The sequence below is a fragment of the Atta cephalotes genome (genome assembly GCF_000143395.1).
Source record: "Atta cephalotes unplaced genomic scaffold scaffold00041, whole genome shotgun sequence".
In the NCBI taxonomy this organism is placed as follows: domain Eukaryota; kingdom Metazoa; phylum Arthropoda; class Insecta; order Hymenoptera; family Formicidae; genus Atta; species Atta cephalotes.
In genome coordinates this window covers 827,682-836,414 of record NW_012130105.1, presented here as the reverse complement: position 1 = coordinate 836,414, position 8,733 = coordinate 827,682, and positions in this window count along the sequence as shown.

Below are 8,733 nucleotides of genomic sequence, written 5' to 3'. Positions count from 1 at the left end.
GACTAACAACATGGACATGTAAGAGGAGAGTCTTCTTACGGCCATATCAAGTATTGAGGTTTTTATATGTTATACGTTAGATTTTTCTATAATTTTTATTATGTCATTATTTTAATATAAATGATAGGTTGAACATTGAAAATGACCTGATGTAAGATCGAAAAGTTTCTATTTTGTTTAGTTAAATATAATGTTTTTATAATTCACAACAATAGCGAAGTACATCTTGCTTTTGCACTTTCAAAAAAGATCTATTTAGCTTACGAAATTTTTTTAACATATTGTGAATTAAACAATATGATACGAATTTGTACCAATGAGAATAAATCTAATTTAATTATAATTAAATTAGAAAAAAATTCCTATTTTATTTAAATGCGAATCTAAATGCTTAAATATTTATATGTAAATTTGTATACATATTATATTTGATTCTACAAACTGCACACCAAAATCTTTTTCTGCGCGTAGTTTGTAAAATGAGATATGTATATATAAATTCACACAGAACACAGAAATATTTAAGAATTTAGATTTGCTTTGACTAAATTCTTTTATTTAATTGTATTATGAAATATTTTGGATAAAAGATAGAATCGCGATTTACTAATTATATAATAATTATTATAATGTTTATAAAAATATATAATGGATAATTATTATAATTATACAATAATTGTTTACTGCACGCTTATATATCTTTATTTTATCACAGTAATGGAAAAAGTAAACTAAAATTTTATTTTATTTTTTGAAACAGTAATGTTATGCGTTTCATAAACATTTTTATAACATTGATTAAATAGTTTTAAAAAACATATTAAATTTTATGATTCATTTTTTAGTTCATAATATTACACGTTTTAATGTTTATTTTGAATGTAATTACGGTTGGATATCTTTTACAATAGCTCCTTATACGAAGGTTATGTTTACCTTAATCCTTTTTTCAAGTATACGAATCACGATAGATTAACAAAACATGCGTCGTACGAAATTAATGGACACGAATCGAATAAACAAGGAAGTGACATCGCATCTGTGATAGCGGTCGAGGGGACTATGGATAAAGGAGACAAAGACCAAGTAGCAAAGAAAATTTTATATCGGTGACTGGCAGCCGGGAGCGACCTTGGCCGTGCCATTCCGTTTCTTAATTGTCACGATGATTATCACTTGCAGAATTAAAATTCGCGTGGTGTATAGAAGACGAGCGTATGCGGGGTTTAAGCTACCATTTGCACGCAGGAAATATGTTCACGCATGTTGTCATAATACGTGCTGTTTATCTCGCAAACGAGCCAACAACCTGCGCATCTTTCTAATTTCCAGGATTATTTTTTTGTCATAAATTTGTTTTTGTTATTACCTTTTTTTATTTATTTTTATTTTATTATTTTATTAGATAATGTTGTTCTATGAAAGAAAGACGAAGTATTAATTAAGAGACAAATCAATTAAAACTATTAGACTGACTATTAGACTATAAAATAGATTATAAAATTGAATAATTTTGAATAACAAGTCGGATTTAAGGATGTTTGTATTATTCGATACGTCAAAATCTATTTTAATACGCAGAACATTCTTTTCTTAAAACATCACATTTATATAATGATGTTTTTATTTACATCTAATTGCGAATTTATCAAAACATCTTATTCAAGGAGAAACTTGTCATTCAGTAATTTATGCTGTGTTTAATGATTTTTCATACAATGCACAATGATATCAAATACTGAAAAGGAAAAAAAGAAAAATAAATAAAACTAACAGTTCTCTTTTGTTTCGATACATTTACTACCTTTTTTAAAATCTTTTCTTTAAATTATTCAAATATTTCACAATGTCACAGTGACATCAAATTAATATAGAATTCATTGAAATGTTTTGTCAAATTTTAATTAAGATAATTTTGATTTTAGCATATTAGTTGGACGGGTGAATTATCGTTAATGAAAGTAAATTCGTAAAGGTTAGTTAAGTTAAAAATATTCAACTGTATACAATATTTTTATCAGGTTTTTGCATTTGTGTAAAAACAGACTTTTTCTAAATCTTTAAAAAATGTAGGATTAAGACAATAATTTTTATTTATTTGAATAAAATAATATATAATTTTTCATATATTAATTGAAATTTAAATCTGAACGTTTAAATCTGAACTTTTCTTAATTAAGCGTTTAATATTATTGATAAAGATAATTAATTACATTTTATGTATACATAAATTAATTCAATTACATTAATTGAAATAAAGTTATTTATTGCTGTTTATTCTCTTTCTTTAATTTAAAGAAAGCTTGTTTGTTGACTTTAAATATTACAATTCAACAAGTTTATATTGAATTACAAATGTCATTAGAAAGATTGCATATATTTAATCTTAAATTAATGTTAATAATAAGAGAATTGATGAATATAAACGGAAAATTAATTATGCGATTCTACAAACATTTTTCTCAGACAATATAGAATATTTAATAATATTAACACAAATGTTTATAAATATTTATTTTTTAAAAATACATAAATATTTTATATATATTTTACATAAGATTCACATAAGATTTACATAAGATTTGAAACATTATTAAAATGTAGACTAAATGTTTTATACAATATTTATGATAAATATAAATAATTATTTCTAGTATTTTATTGGGTTGTCCGGAAAGTTCGTGCCAATGTTGAAAGAAAATTGAAACGCAGAAAATTTTAATTTAATAAATGTATATTAAAATTTAAATTTTCTGCACGAACTTTTCGGACAACCCAATATAAATATTTCTAAAATGTTTGCTGAAAATTTTTCATCTGTTTTAGAGAGTACAAACTAACATCCGGCTATATATAAATACTAATAAAACAAATGTGTTTTGCAACTATTTTCTTCTTATTGAAATAAGACTATTTTATATTTTTAGATTTATTTATGATATAAATATGTTTTAATTATATCCATCTTTTTGATAATACCTTTATTGACTGGATATATATCCATTAATATTTAGTATTTGTGGATTATCGAAGTAGCAATTTTCGACGATTGCAGAAATCAAAGATTGATGTACATGATACAATTTTAAGATGAGTGAAGCGTTTCTGAAGCACCATAAAATTAATTCCCGAATTTAGGGGAATTTATCCTGAATTTATTTTATTATAATTTTGTCGTGTGAAAATTGGAATATAATGTTAATCAATAATACTTAGATATTTTAATAAAATTGGATCAATTAACTTTCTCTTTTACTGGATTTATAATGTTTTGTTAAATATTTTTATAATATCTGTTTTATAATATCTTACATATTTACGATAAATATTTATGATAAATCTTTGATAATTTGAGATCATAAAAGCATTCTATATAGTATAAAAGCACAAAAATATTTAGAAAATATTTTGATAAGTAATTTGTAAATATTCAAATAAATCATATAAATGTTTTATAAATATTTTATAAATTTTATGTGCTGTCTGAGTTATATCATTAGGTACTTATATATCTATATCATATTTGTATATATATATATATACACGACTTGATATACGAATAGAATGAAAATTGGGAATAGGTAATAATGGCTGCATTCAACAGAAAAATTAACTTGGTGAACACTTAATAATTCTTTAATGTGATTGCTTCCTAAATATAGTTCTTTGTTGTATCTAAGAATAAATATAAAGTTTATCTCGGTAAATAATTTTTTATGTATGAATATGTATAAATATATATAAATATACATAAACATGCATAAATATTCATAACATGTATAATAATATATGAAATATGTTCATACATATTTATAAATTCTTCCTTTTCTTATAAAATTACTTTTTAGTGTAATAGAAATAATAATAGTAATGTCAAAACATAAAAAATAATTAAAGGGATAATTTTCGCATTGTTTGTTTTAGAAAAAAATAAGTTTAGAAAAATGTGAAAAAACTGCTCATATATAATTATGCATAATTTTATATATAATTATACGTAAGTAATTTTTTTACATTTCTCCAAACTTGATTTTTTTCTAAAACAAATAGTGCGAAAATTATCTTTTTAATTATTTTTAATATTTTCACATTACTATTATAATTTCTATTACACTAAAAAGTAATTTTATAAAAGAAAAAAGGATTTATAAATATATTGGGAAAAAGTTTCGTGGCGTTTTTCCCGAGATGGCATTAAATGCTCAGCAGTCGGCAACACTAGACGTGCGTTTAAAAAGTAACATTTTGTTTTGAGCCGAAAAAGATTGAAATCGGTGAAGTGGATCAAAAATTATTTTATTTTGAAAATGCAAATAAATAAGGAAAAAATTCGTTACATTTTGCAATATCACTACGATAAAGGCAAGAATGCTGCACAGGCTTGTGAAAAAATTTGCACTATTTATGGTGAAGATACTCTATCAAAATTAGCAGTACGGAAATGGTTCGCTCGCTTTCGTGCTGGAAATTTCGATGTGAAAGATGAACCTCGCTCCGGTCGACCAATCACTGAAAAGTCCGATTAAATCATGGTAAAAGTCGAGTGTGATAAGCATGTGAGCACTGTGGAGATTGCCAGGGAACTAGGCATCGAACAAAACAGTTTTAAATCATTTACACAAAGGTGGATACAAAAAGAAGCTCGATGTTTGAGTTCCTCACGAGTTGAGTGTTAGGAACATGATGGATCAAATTAACATTTGTGATACGCTACTGAAACGGAATGAAATTGAGCTATTTCTGAAGAGAACTGATAACTGGTGATGAAACATGGATCACCTACGACAATTCAACTAGAAAAAGATCGTAGATAAAGAAAGGAGAGAAGGCGCAAGCAATCGCAAAACCTGGATTGACGAGGAAGAAGGTGATGTTGTGTGTGTGTGGTGGGACTGGAAGGGAATCGTTCACTATGAGCTGTTATCGTCTAATCAAACAATTAATTCCGAACTCTACTGTGAACAACTGCAGAGATTACAACAAGCAATTGAGAGGAAGCGGCCAGAATTAATCAATAGGGAAGGTGTCGTCTTCCATCACGACAACGCTCGACCATACACATCTTTGATGACTCGGCAAAAATTGCGAGAGCTTGGCTGGGAAGTTTTAATGCATCCATCGTATAGTCCTGATATAGAGCACCCTCAGACTATCATTTGTTTAGGTCTCTGCAGAACTCTCTTAATGGTGTAAAGCTAGTTTCAAAAGAGGTCTGTGAAAATCACTTGAAGCAGTTTTTCGATCAGAAACCACAGAAGTTCTATCGCGATGGAATTATAGCTCTGCCCAAAAAATGGCAAAATATTATAGAAAATAATGGAGCATATTTGAATAAATTGATTTCAATACTCTAAGAAAAACACTTTAATTTTACTAAAAAATCGCCACGAACTTTTTGCCAATATTTTAAGGAGCTTACAAAATGCGAACTAAAATGAAGCTCCAAGAGAACTCACAAAAGCGGACATAGAAGTTCCTGAAGAGTTTTATGCATACAAGTTTTTTTTTGAAGTTTAAATAAAACTTACAAAAATTTTATGACTTCCCGGAGAGTTTCCCGAGAATTCCCCGTGCTGTGGGAGTATAATTATTTGAACGATACTTATATAGTAATTCTTTATTTTCTAATGGTTATATATAATAATCAAATAAAACTCAATCGCTAGTTTATATGAGAGTCAGTGGAAGAATTGGTATGTAGATATATTTGTTTATTACGTTAGTAATTTTTATTTCTTTGCAATAAATCTTCGACGAAATTTTCTTTTAGCCTTATCAATAATACGTTATGTTTTATGTGTTGCATTATTACTTTGCATTATAGAGAAACAGTTATTTTCATTATTTTTAAATTGTAATTTAAATTTTCGCAGATCGGTTTTATTAATATAATATGTAGAAAAGGAGAAAAATATTTTTACAATCTAAAAATGAAGAATATTAACAAAATTAACAGAAGGAATTAACGGAAGGGCTTTTTGCCGGACCTATTTTACAAAATATTTGCAATTAACAAAATAAAAAATTTTGTGTGTAACAACTTTTATTAATAATACTAGTTTACATAAAAAAATTACTTTGAATCAGACAAAATGTATAGAATGTTGGAAAGATACCGCAAGCCAAATTTTTTAGCTTGTCAGGTTATCGAAATAATTGAGATTTAATTTTCAAAGTCTTTTGCGTATTTCGGAAACCTGATGCATTGATGAAATTAGACTTGCAACATCCAAAAATCTATAGAAAAATCTTTTCTGGTTTAAAATAATAAAGAAAGAATTTTTTTGTAAAACAACATTTTGTAATTTATAGAAAAAAAAATTATAAAAACTAATATTAAATTAAGAAAAAATATCTACATAGAAGCAATTAACAAAAATTAGTGGAAATATACATCATGATATTTTTTCAAGTTTTTCAATTTCTGGTTAAGCAATTTGAATAAAAATTATTGCCACTATTTACAAGTTATTATGTCGCATTCATATAAACTTAGGAATTTATAGCCAGTATCAATCGTCATATATTAATTTCCTTTAATTAAACTTAATGATAAATGGATAGAAGCAGTCGGCAACTACTAATCACATCGGCACTAGACGTGCGTTTAAAAAGTGACATTTTAACCTTTGTTTTGAGCCGAAAAAGAGCCGAAATCGATGAAGTAGATTAAAAGTTATTTTATTTTGAAAATGGAAATAAATAAGGAAAAAATTCGCCACATTTTGTAGTATCACTACGATAAAGGCAAGAATGCTGCACAGGCTTGTGAAAAAATTTGCGCTATTTACAGTGAAGATACTCTATCAAAATCAGCAGCAGGTTCGCTCGCTTTCGTGCTGGAAATTTCGATGTGAAAGATGAACTTCGCTCCGGTCGACCAATCACTGAAAAGTTCGATGAAATCATAGTAAAAGTCGAGTGTGAAAAGCATGTGAGCACTGTAGAGATTGCTAGGGAACTAGGCATCGAACAAAACAGTTTTAAATCATTTACACACAGCTGGATACAAAAAGAAGCAAAAGGAGAGAAGGCGCAAGCAATCGCAAAATCTGGATTGACGAGGAAGAAGGTGATATTGTGTGTGTGGTGGGACTGGAAGGGAATCGTTCACTATGAGCTGTTATCGTCCAATCAAACAATTAATTTCGAACTCTACTGTGAACAACTGCAGAGATTACAACAAGCAATTGAGAGGAAGCGACCAGAATTAATCAATAGGAGAGGTGTCGTCTTCCATCACGACAACGCTCGATCACACACATCTTTGATGACTCGGCAAAAATTGCGAGAGTTTGGCTGGGAAGTTTTAATGCATCCACCATATAGTCTTGAGCACCCTCAGACTATTTGTTTAGGTCTTTGCAGAACTCTCTTAATGGTGTAAAGCTAGCTTCAAAAGAGACCTGTGAAAATCACTTGAAGTAGTTTTTCGATCAGAAACCACAGAAGTTTTATCGCGATAGAATTATGGCTCTGCGATAGAAAAATGGCAAAATATTATAGAAAATAATGGAGCATATTTGGTTTAAATAAATTGATTTCAATATTCTAAGAAAAAAAAACTTTCATTTTACTAAAAAATCGCCACGAACTTTTTCTCATACTCAATATTATGTACTACGAGTCATTGCGCAATCATTAATTGAATTATTGATGTTTTTATCGCCTTATTTTTTAAAGTAGAGGAAGAAATCCAATTGTCATATTAGCAAAAAATTGATGAGGCAAAAAATTATATTCTTATTTCTCATGTTGTGAGCTGTCATGTGAAAATCGCACATATTTTGATAAATATTAAGTTTGATAAATATTAAGAATTATAATAATAGCACGGATTTTGTCCGTTGAAAATAAATTTGATATCATGTTGATTGTTGATGGCATAATTTATGTGATGAACAATATGCACCAAATTATAATTATAAATTTTATTTGTTTGAATAAAAATGATTTTATTGATTGAACCAATTGAAATAATTGGAATTTTATCTACAAGAAATTTGTATGAAATTATAATTGATTTAATTATCTCCAAAAACTTAAATTGTATAGAACTATATATATATAATTAATATATTTAATTATCAGTCTATCAAAATCATGCTTATTATTTTTTTATATTGTACAACTTTGCTTCCGCCATTTTTTTTCCGAAATTCGAGGCTTTATTGTAAAAAACTGGTTATACATTTATGATTCAAAGTATTGTCCATCGCTGGCCACTACTTTCTCCCATCTTTCGGGTAGCGTACGAATCCCGCGTCGAAAAAACTGGTCATCTTTTGAGGCTATCCACGAATTGATCCAATTTTTTACTTCTTCATAAGACCGGAAGTGCTGGTCAGCCAGGCCGTGTGCCATTGATCGAAACAAGTGATATTCAGAGGGAGCAACGTCTGGAGAATACGGCGGGTGGGGTAGGACTTCCCATTTCAACGTTTCCAAGTATGTCTTGACCACTTTCGCAAAACATAGGGTCGAGCATTGTCATGCTGCAAAATCACTTTATCGTGTCTCTCGTTGTATTGCGGCCATTTGTCTTTCAATGCTCGGCTCAAACGCATCAATTGCGTTCGATACCGATCGCCTGTGATTGTTTCAGTCGGTTTTAACAGTTCATAATACACTACGCCGAGCTGGTCCCGCCAAATACAGAGCATGACCTTGGACGTCAAAATCACCGTTCTTGAAGCGTTGAAACCACTCACGACACGTTCTTTCACTAATAGC